This window comes from Hyperolius riggenbachi, chromosome 11 (genome assembly GCF_040937935.1).
Source record: "Hyperolius riggenbachi isolate aHypRig1 chromosome 11, aHypRig1.pri, whole genome shotgun sequence".
Classification (NCBI taxonomy): domain Eukaryota; kingdom Metazoa; phylum Chordata; class Amphibia; order Anura; family Hyperoliidae; genus Hyperolius; species Hyperolius riggenbachi.
In genome coordinates, this window is record NC_090656.1 from 91,815,209 (window position 1) to 91,826,040 (window position 10,832).

Sequence of the window (10,832 nt, forward strand, 5' to 3'; positions counted from 1 at the left end):
AGGTTTTACTGCAGGCAAGTTCAAAGGGTCATTAGTTCTGCTCTGTTTTACAGCTTAAAATACAGAGTGTGGTTTCTAAACTGCAAGTATGACAGAATTATGTAATGTCATAAATAAAGCTATTTAAATGAAAATAAAAATATGAGACTCTTTCTTTGCAACTAATGTTCTATTCATTTTCTGTACTACACATACAATTCATTACCTCATAAGTTTATTTTCGCTTCAGTATCAGTTTAAATACAAAATGTTCATATTTGACTGGAGCACATTTTCAACCAGACAATCTCTGAAGAGCGACACACAATCTTGACTTACATAAAGATGAAGTCCAAGAAAAAAAAAACCTCTCTTATACTCCTTTCATGATCAGAATAATAGCTTTTATAATTAGGTTCTGAGCTGTCGTCTGCTAATAGCCCATCCATATTTTTACTATGCTAGTTTTGACTTAAAACTTCAACGTATAGGAAGGAAATAAAGAAACCTATTTGTAAAAGCCATTTTTGAAAAGCAAAAGGCAAAAAGAAAAAAAAATCCTGCTGTAAGTAATGAAATAGCTGATGACAAAATAGTAGTCTTTTTGATTTTAATCACACAAAAAAAAATAAACTGGTAGTGACAGGTTATGATGGATAGATTTGACATCTTGGCAAATCGCTGTCTTTGATTCAATTATTCTAATTCGGAATAAAAGCTGTATACAGTATGTGTTTATGCTACACTGAAGTTTTCCCCATGATTGACAGTCATCAAAATTCATGACTATTAAAAACCAACGTCTGCATTTTACAAACCGCTCTGCAGAGTGGGAGATGCGAGGCATGCCTTGGATTCATTTGTAAAGATATCTTCACAAAGGGCTCTAGACAAATATGTGGGTGTGAAGCTGGGAACTTATCAGGAGTACAGAGAGACTTCAATCCTAAAGTCGTCTTAAGTTAATTAGTTAGCTGCACATAGAAATAGACTGCAGATGATAACCTATGAAGGCTGCCATGGTATAAGACATGAACCTGGCATGAACTTAGAGTGTACAGTTTCTAAAAGAATTTGTACATTTGCTCTCTTCCAATCTGCACAAGGAAAACAACCTATACTTGCCAGTTATACTGAAAGTACACTACCTGGCAGACTGCAGAATCTGCCCCGCCCCTCCTTTAGAGTATTACTGTGTGGTATAAATCTCTCCCCAACAATTATTATTTATTGTATTTATAAAGCACCAACATATTACGCAGCACTGGACATTTAGGTTACAGATAATATTTAGGGGTGACATACAGCAATAAGACAATACAGGAATACAAGAAAACCAGATCACACAGCACAGTATGAGTACCAGGTAATGCTTAGTCAGTCACTGGAGGGGAGCATGGAGATTAGGCAAGTTAGGTTCACTCAAATGCATAGCATGGGTGCACAGTAATGGAGGTGCATGATCAGGTAGGACAAAAAAGGAGGACGACCCTGCCCAAAGGCTTACAATCTAGAGGGAGAAGTAGGGACACGAGAGGTAGGAGACCAGAGTTTCTTGAGCAGGGGCAGTACTGTGGCCTGCTTGAAGTCTCAGGGGAAGGTGCCTGTGGATAGGGAAAGGGTAGTGAGGACGGGGGCCAGATCCGTGAAGTGAGGCTGAAGTAGATCAGAAGGGATAGGGTCAAGGGGGGGAGGTAGTGGTATGGGAAGTCTGCAGTAGGTGGTTGACTTCCTCAGTGGTAGTAGGAGTGAAGGAGGTGAGGGGAGGATAGGGTGGAGGAGGAGTTGGTTGTGAGCGGGTGGGAGGTGAAGATTAAAGATTGGATATTTCCTGACGGATGGATACTATTTTAGGTGGGTGGCTAAATCTGTGGCAGAGAGGGAGGAAACAGAAGGTGTGGGGGGGTTAAGCAGGGAGTTGAAGGTGCCAAAAAGACGCCGGGGATTGGAAGCTTGTGCTCCGATGAGCTTGGTAAAGTATTCCTGCTTCGCATGAGCAAGGGCAGTGTGGAACTGCAGCAGGTTAGTCTTGTACTGTAAGAAATCCTGGTTTAGTCGAGTTTTCCTCCATTTTCGTTCAGTGGCACGTGTTTCCCTCTGGAGGTTGCGAGTATGGGTAGTGCGCCAGGGCTGGGGGTTAGGGGGTCGATTGTGGCGGAATATTGGTGGAGCAGCTTTCTCTAGGGCTGATGAGAGAGTTTGGTGATACTGAGCTGCAGCAAGATTAGGACAGGTTAGGGTGGGGAGAGTGGAGGAGAGGCCATGGAGGGAGTCAGCAAGGACGCTAGGGTTGAGCTTGCGTAGGTCTCGCTGCCATTGACCAGGTGGGTGGGCGGGTAGTTTGGAGGTGCCTTCCGTGAGGAAGTTGAAGGTGAGAAGGTAATGATCTGAGGGTGGAAATGGTGCGATGTTGAGGTCTGCAATGGTGGTAGATTTAGTGAATATAAGGTCGAGAGTGTGACGTGCAGTGTGAGTGGGGGCGTTGGTGTGTTGTACTAGGCCATGTGAGTTGGCTATGGTGAGAACAATTGTGTCAGTCCATCTATGTGAGTATTGCTGTGAAGGGCAGTCACGTTATTAATTATAAGTTATATTAAGTATGATGTAGGTTGGTTTATGTTAGGGAATAGAGTAGGTTAACTTGCTAGCTAAGTTTAGGAGGACTTAGTGTTGGGCATCAGAAAGGGTGCCATGGTTAATGTAATGGGGGGGAGGGGTACTGTAAACGGTTAAGGTTGGTGAAAAGTTAACATTGGGGGAAGTTAGGGTTAGTTAGGCTTAAAGTCAGACATAACCCCATATATTTATACAGACAAGGAGCGTGTTTGTCTTTTTTCTTGCGCAGCACAAGATCAGTTACAGACAGCCCAAAAATACTACATAATACAACATACATAGTGTATACAGTAAGTAAGCTATCTGTTACTGTATACTACTGCTATAGCTTCAGAAAAAGAGAAACTGTGAGAACTTTAACAAAGGATCATTTCAATATGATATAAATTAGATATGACATAAAAAAAATAATATAACTGTACTGCATCAAAGAGACTATCTTGAATGACACAATGGATTGTTACAATTTTTTAACCAAGTCTTGCTGTGAATATATTGTGGAACGGTGAACAATAGAATAAATGCCATACACAAGAGGAATATATATATATATCATAATCTCATTCATATAGGTGGAAAACTTATGCAAAAATGGTGTTGTTTTTTAAATAGGTACAGTAGAATCCCTTTATAGTACTCCATAGTACTCCAATGAACCTGGCCAAGTAGTTCACTATTTCAGAAGTTTACTATATCAGGGTTGGTCATACATTGTATATTCATACAGGTGAATAGTCAGAACCTGGGGACTGATTTTACTATAGCCAGAGATTTACTATAGGAGAGTTTACTTTAACGAGATTCTACTGTATCTATCTTTTAGCTGGAATCATTTGAAAAGGGGCAGGGATGATGCGAGAATAAACCTTTTTGATTAGTTGCCCATTTCTATTTAAATAGCTCCACAGCTTTTAACTACTGTAATTACTGCATGAGTAAGCACTGTATCTGTAATGCACTGATATTACAGTAAATCTCCTAGTCTGCCTTTAGAGTGTGTGGACTGATTTCTTCTCTCTCTCACTTTGCTAGTAGCTATGAATGAAAGTGGTCATAAAGTGTATTTTTGTAAAAAAGAATATCTTGGAATAGTCTGGTTATGAAAAAATATCCAATTAAGGGCTCGTTCACACTAGAGCAGCTTTTTCTTTTTTTTTTTAAAGAGAACACGAGGTGTGTTTAAAGAATGTTATCGGCATACAGAGGCTGGATCTGCCTATACAGCCCAGCCTCTGTTGCTATCCCAAACCCCACTAAGGTCCCCCTGCACTCTGCAATCCCTCATAAATCACAGCAGTGCTGTGAGGCTGTGTTTACATCTGTAGTGTCAGTCTCAGCTGCTCCCCCGCCTCCTGCATAGCTCCGGTCCCTGCCCCCCTCCCTTCCCTCCAATCAGCAGGGAGGGAAGGGATGCAGGTGGGGACTGGAGTTCTGCAGGAGGCGGGGAGAGCAGCAGACTGACACTATAGAGATAAACAGAGCCAGCTCTGACAAGCTGTTTGTCAGCAGCGTGGCTGTGATTTATGAGGGATTGCAGAGTGCAGGGGGACCTTAGTGGGGTTTGGGATAGCAACAGAGGCTGGGCTGTATAGGCAGATCCAGCCTCTGTATGCAGATAATATTCTTCAAACCCACCTCGGGTTCTCTTTAAGCGTTGTTGTGTTTTAAAAATCTTTCCTATGTGCTACTAGTTCAGATTGGGGCATTCTGTTCACATTCCGATCTGAAAAACGCTGCATGGACCATTTTTGGGGTGATTTTGTGATAATGGGAGGTATAGGAAAAGCGCAAAATGCTCACAAAATCGCTTTGTGCAGCAACTGCGTTCACGGTTTTAAGAATAAATATTGTATTTATTCTTTTCCGGGTCAAAGAGTTCACTTCCTGACTTGCGTCAGGGATTGAATTCAAAAAAAGCTCTGGAAAAGCGCTTAGAAAAGCACTTTTAACAAAAACGCTCCGCCCACCAAAGCACCAGGAATCGCGAAGAAAAATTGCGTCAAAAAAAGCCCAACGCGAACGCTAACGCGATCGGAACGCAATGTGCACAAGGCCTAAGAGGACGTTTTTGAGCACAATAGCAAACCATATGTGATTTATTCAAGATTCTTGTAACTAAAGCACAAATAATTACAATGCTTATTTTATTCACACATATCTTTAAACGTGACCTTTAAAAAATGTGTAAAATAATTGTTAGACAGTATCCTGAGCATCAGTATGTATTGTTAAAATTTTTAAACCAATCCTTCCTGGTGATATGCAAAGGTCAATAGTAAAATAAGTGGTTTGCACCACAGGAAAGCTGTAATACTCATATATTAGCAGCAATACATTACACAAAATAACATTTCACAATGTGGAAGTGTTATCTCATGAATATAGTCTTTATAATATAAAAAAGCATACCCTGAAATTATGGGAAGAGAAGTTCCATTTACTTCTCAAGATGTGACTATAATTTGATTAGTAATTATGTTAGCTGCCATGACCTTAAATAATATTTAAAGTGGTTATTGTTCTGGACCTTCCTTTTCACCCTATTCTCCTTGGTGTACCAATCACTTCTTTTTTCCTACCTACTTCTTATCACTGTCACTTTTCTTCACCCTTCTTATTTGCACTCATGGGTACACCTGATTCACACCCGCTTTTCTCCCTTGGTTTCCCCCAGTTGCCTGCTCGATCTCAGATTTTACATACAGGTTAGGCTAATAAGCCACTGCATGAGAGAATGCCTCCACGCAGTATAGGATTTGCTGACAGTGGCTGTTTAGCCCCGGTCCCAGCGTTTCCATTACGTGACCTATTTGGTCAGGTTTCTCATGGCCTGGCTAGTTTCCCCGACCCCTAGTGTTCTCTTGGGGCGGGGTTTATTCAGATCGCCATGACAACCTCTTAACGCTGACAAACACTCGGCATCAACTTTGTTTACAGCTGCGGGAGGCGGACGCGTGGTTTGAGGTCACATGGCTGCAGCGTCATCATTGACGTGCGCCTGTGACCTCTTCTGGATAGCCACGCCCGCTTCTGCCTTTCTTTTTGATGCAGGCTCTCGAGCCAACCATATGGGGTGGGCGGGCTTAAGTAGCGGACTGGACGTGCGTGTTTTGACGCGCACTTAACCCCACTTTCGTTCTAGACACTTTGTGAACTCCACCTCAGATGAAGCTTGGCATTTAGCCCTGTGAAACGGTCGTAAGGCCGTGCACCAATTGGCGCCCACACCTACCACCTCCCCACACCCAGGTACAGCAGCTATAGCATCTTTGTGACTATCCATTTTTTTGATGACACATCCTGATGTACACCAGTTTTTAACTGTTTGCTATGTCATTTATCGCATCATGCTGCACAATGTATTGCTTCTATTTTGCTGCTATTAAACTATAGAGCCAGACTCTTCACGTCTCTCCCAGATGTTTTGCATGGACTTTGCTTTTTAGTCTTGAGCACATAGTTTAGCTGGGTGTCTGTTCATCATTGCCTGACCAATTCAGCATTACAAAAAATTGCGTCAAAAACCGCCCAACGCGAACGCCAACGCGATCGGAACGCAATTTGCACAAGGCCTAAGAGGACGTTTTTGAGTACAATAGCAAACCATATGTGATTTCTTCAAGATTCTTGTAGCTTAACCACACACAATTACAACGCTTATTTTATTAACATATATCTTTAAACGTGACCTTTAAAAAATGTATAAAATAATTGTTATTTGTTAGACACTATCCTGAGCATCAGTATGTATTGTTAACATTTTTAAACCAATCCTTCCTGGTGATATGCAAAGGTCAATAGTAAAATAAGTGGTTTACACCACAGGAAAGCTGTAATACTCATATATTAGCAGCAATACATTACACAAAATAACATTTCACAATGTGGAAGTGTTATCATATGAATATAGTCTTTATAATATTAAAAAGCATACCCTGAAATTATGGGAAGAGAAGTTCCATTTACTTCTCAAGATGTGATTATACCGTATATACTCGCATACAAGCCGAATTTTTGACCCCAAAAAAGTGGCCCAAAAGTGGGGGTCTCAGCTTGTATGCGAGTCATGTGCTTTTGCTATGTGTGGACTGCAAAGCCGATCTGATCCCGGTGGTTGTATTGAGGTTTGCGGGCATCCGCAGCCTGTGCAGCAGGGGCAGAGTGAAGCCTGTAGCAATCAGTGTAGTTTAGTATAGTGTAATAGTGTAATTAGTGTATGTGTAATTAGCGTAGTGTAATTAGCATAGTGTAATTAATGTATGTAGTGCAGTTACAAGACTCCGATCTCCGGCTCCAATCCGACCCGGCCCTGATTTCCATGCACCAGATCCAACCCCCGGAGTTCCGGCTCCTCTCATTGCCTTGATCCTCGCTGGCTCCTCTCATTGGCTCCAAACCTTGCTGGCTTCTTACAACGTTTCCGCTCCTGGGTCCCGGCTCTACTGGCCTCCATGCACTGTCCCCTGGCTTCCAGCTTCCTCGTGTCAGCCCGGCCCTCCCTGCCTCCCAGTTCTGGTACTGGCCCTTTCTCTGGCTCCCGCTGATGGCACTCACTGCGTCCTGCGATCTAGCGGCCAGCTAAGCTTGATCTCTAGGCCTGCCGCTTCCCCAGTGCCATGTGCATCTCGGCTGCTTTGCGGTCTTTGCCAGGTAGGCCACACCGCAGACTACGGCTTGCAACTCCACTCCCTGTAACACTCTGGAGGATCTGGATACAATCTTCCGTTATACAGCAGGAACTCTGTGGGCTCTGCCCCCGAAGTACTTGAAAATATGGTGAGGCATTTCTTCCTTTCATTAATGCACCCTGCAGCCTGACTTATATAATATATATAACACTGTACTGGTGTGTATATATATATTAGCACAGCTTGACCTTTCTGTGTCCATTGTCCCCCCCCCCCCCCATGTTAATTTTTATTTTTTATTACAAATATTTATGTTAGTTTTTTTCTTATTAAATCTACCTACTTTTTTTAATTATTTTTATTTCCCTAACTCCCTCCCCCAGCCAGCCAATAGCGGAAATCGGCTGTCATAGGCTTCTGCCTATGAGAGCCGATCGCTCTCTTGTGTCCTAAGAACTCAGTTCACAGTTGTCCTATGGGAACCCAATAATGTTGTGAACTGAACAAAGAAGATTATCTGCATCTGGGTCCATATGCAATTCACTATTTCTCCTGAGTTTTCTTAGGAGATGATTTTTCATCTTCGATTTAAAACAACTTTTTAGCACTCTGCAATGGAAAAAGTACCAAAAAGTAGCTAAAAAATACTATCAAAATTATTTTAAGTATCTTTTTGCTTGCTGGTGGTTTAAAAGTAATTTTCTTCACAATTTGTGAAAATATCACCTAGGTGAAAAAGTAATTGCATATGGCCCCTGTTGTGCTGTGAAAGTCTTGACTGTTTCTTTCAGTTGTTTAACCACTTCCTCACCTTCCTTCCTTTCACATATTACGCTCCTCCCATTCATTTGCCAATAATTTTATCGCTACTTATCACACCAAAATGATTTTCAACACAAATTAGGCTTTCTTTGGGTGGTAGTTTTTACTAACAATTATCTTATATGCATTTTAAAGGAGGAGAAGAAGTAGAATATGCAGAAAGAAAAAAAAGAACAAAATCACTACTACTCATTTTTCAGCCATTATAATTTAAAATGACATGCTACGGTAGATAAAACCCACACGTTTTATTTTCCCATTTGTCCCAGTTATTCCAACATTTAAATTATGTTCCTAGTACAATGTATGCTGACAATATTTAATTTGGAAATACAGGTGTATTTTTTCTATTTCCGTTTCTTTATTTTGCAAAAAATATAGTGATATACCCTTATGACATATATATTAAAAAAGCTGAGTACCTAAGGTAACTATTTATGTTTTTTTAACTGCTTCCCGACCGCCATATAGACAAATGGCGGCCGGGAAGCTGACGCCGCAAGGACCGCCGTATAGACAAAATGCGGCGGTCCTTGTATGGGCGTGGGCGGAGCGATCGCGTCATCAGTGACGCGATCCTCCGCCGGGAGTCGGAAGCCCGGCATTTTGCCTCTGCTCGCCGGCCACTTAGCAGCGCCGGCGAGCGGAGGGATCTCGGGGATCCGCCAATCAGAATGTATAAGGCACTTTGTTAAGTAAACAAAGTGCCTTATACGTGCTTCCTCCTCGCCTCGTGGTCTCATTGTTGCAGAGACCACCAGCGAGGAGGAAGCACATTGTGAGTATATACAACACAGCTGTTTTTTGCCCTCAGCCTCTCTGATCACCCACCCCAGGCCTCATACCCCCCCTGATCACCCCAGCAGACCCCTGCCTAGCACCCTTGCACCCCTACAAACCCCCCCCCCACCTGCCACTAACTAGCGACGCTGCCCCTTAGTTTAGGTCCCTAACTGCCACCTAGTCACCCCTGATCCCCCCCCCTACCTTTAGATCACCCCCACACCCCATCCCAGACTACCCCCCTGTATACTGTATACATCTGTATACAGCTACCTTACCCCCTGATCCCCCTCTGATCCCCCTCTGATCACCTGCCTATCACCTGTCCATCACCCCTCGGCACCCCCACCCATCAGAGCAGACACTAACTGCCCCGCGGGGGTAACCGATCACCTGCCCAGGCCCTCGATTGCCCTCATACCCCCCTTCTGATTACATCCCCTGCTCTTTGTTTACATCTGTCCTCCCCAGCAATCACTAACTGATCTGCGATCAGTAACCCCCTGTGTCTGCCTCTCATCAGATCAGGACTCAGTCTGCCCCGTGCAGGCTCCTGATCAACCCCCCACCCCCTCAAATCGCCCTCAGACCCCCCCCCCCTAATCACCGTCCAAGTGCATTGTTTTTGACTGTGCTGCGCTTGTATTCGATTGTGCTGCGCTTGTATTTGATTGGGCTGCGATTGTATTTGATTGTCCCGTGATCTGCTTCGATTGTCCCGTGATTGTTTGATTGCCTGAGACCCCACTTCCCACCACACCCAACCCCATCCTCCCCCCCCCCACCACACCCAACCCCACCCTCCCCCCACCACCTCCAACCACCACCTTCCGAGTGCATCAGATTTGCTTGTGCTGTGATTGGAGTCGATTGTGCCATAATTGTATTTGATTGTCCCGTGATCTGCTTCGATTGTCCCGTGATTGTTTGATTGCCTGAGACCCCACTTCCCACCACACCCAACCCCCCCCTCCCCCCCCCCCCACCACACCCAACCCCCCCCTCCCCCCACCACCTCCAACCACCACCTTCCGAGTGCATCAGATTTGCTTGTGCTGTGATTGGAGTCGATTGTGCTGTAATTGTATTTGATTGTCCCGTGATCGGCTTCGATTGCCCCGTGATTGTTTGATTGCCTGAGACCCCACTTCCCGCCACACCCAATCCCATCCTCCCCCCATCACCTTCCGAGTGCATCAGATTTGATTGGGCTGTGATTGGAGTCGATTGTGCTGTAATTGTATTTGATTGTCCTCTGAGACCCCACTTCCCACCAACCCCAATACCTCTCAAATACTCCCTTTTTGCTAGGTAGGTGCTCTTTTTTCTGGGTAGTCTCGGAGGAAAACCCCATAAATTTAGCAATCCAAAATGGCAAGAAGGGGGCTTTCCAATGACGAGGTATACAGGTACATGGACCAGTCGGATGAGTTCTTTTGGGAAGAATCATCCGTCGAATCTTCCGGGTCCGAATTTGAACCTGTAGAAAGCAGTGGTTCCCTGACCGATAGTGATGACGAGGCTATGGTCCCGGCTAGAGCCAGGCGTACCAGACCCCAAGTCGTTAGACCGCAGGTGGCGCAGGATCCACCTCAAGGGAAGCAGGGTGGTGCTAGCGCTGTTGATAGTTTTCTTGGTGAGGCAGGCACCAGCAGCGCAGCATCTCCTGGACTTAGTGCCAGTGCTTCCGTAGACCCTGGCGAAGTGGTGAGCGTCAGCATGGAAGTGGAAACTGGTACGGTGGCAAGTGCAGTAGTACCCCCGTCGCAGCCACCAAGAAGAAGACGGGCCCGTAATACCCATAGACTCCCAGAGGTGCTGGCACAACCAGATTGGCAATCCCCTGATTCCGCCGCACCCGTAGTGCCCCCTTTCACCGCCCAGTCTGGAGTCCAGGTGGCGACAGCTCATCTAGGAACGGCCCTAGACTTTTTGCAGCTGTTCATCACCCAGGTTCTCCTGGACTTAATTGTGGTTGAGACCAATCGTAAAGCCACACAATTC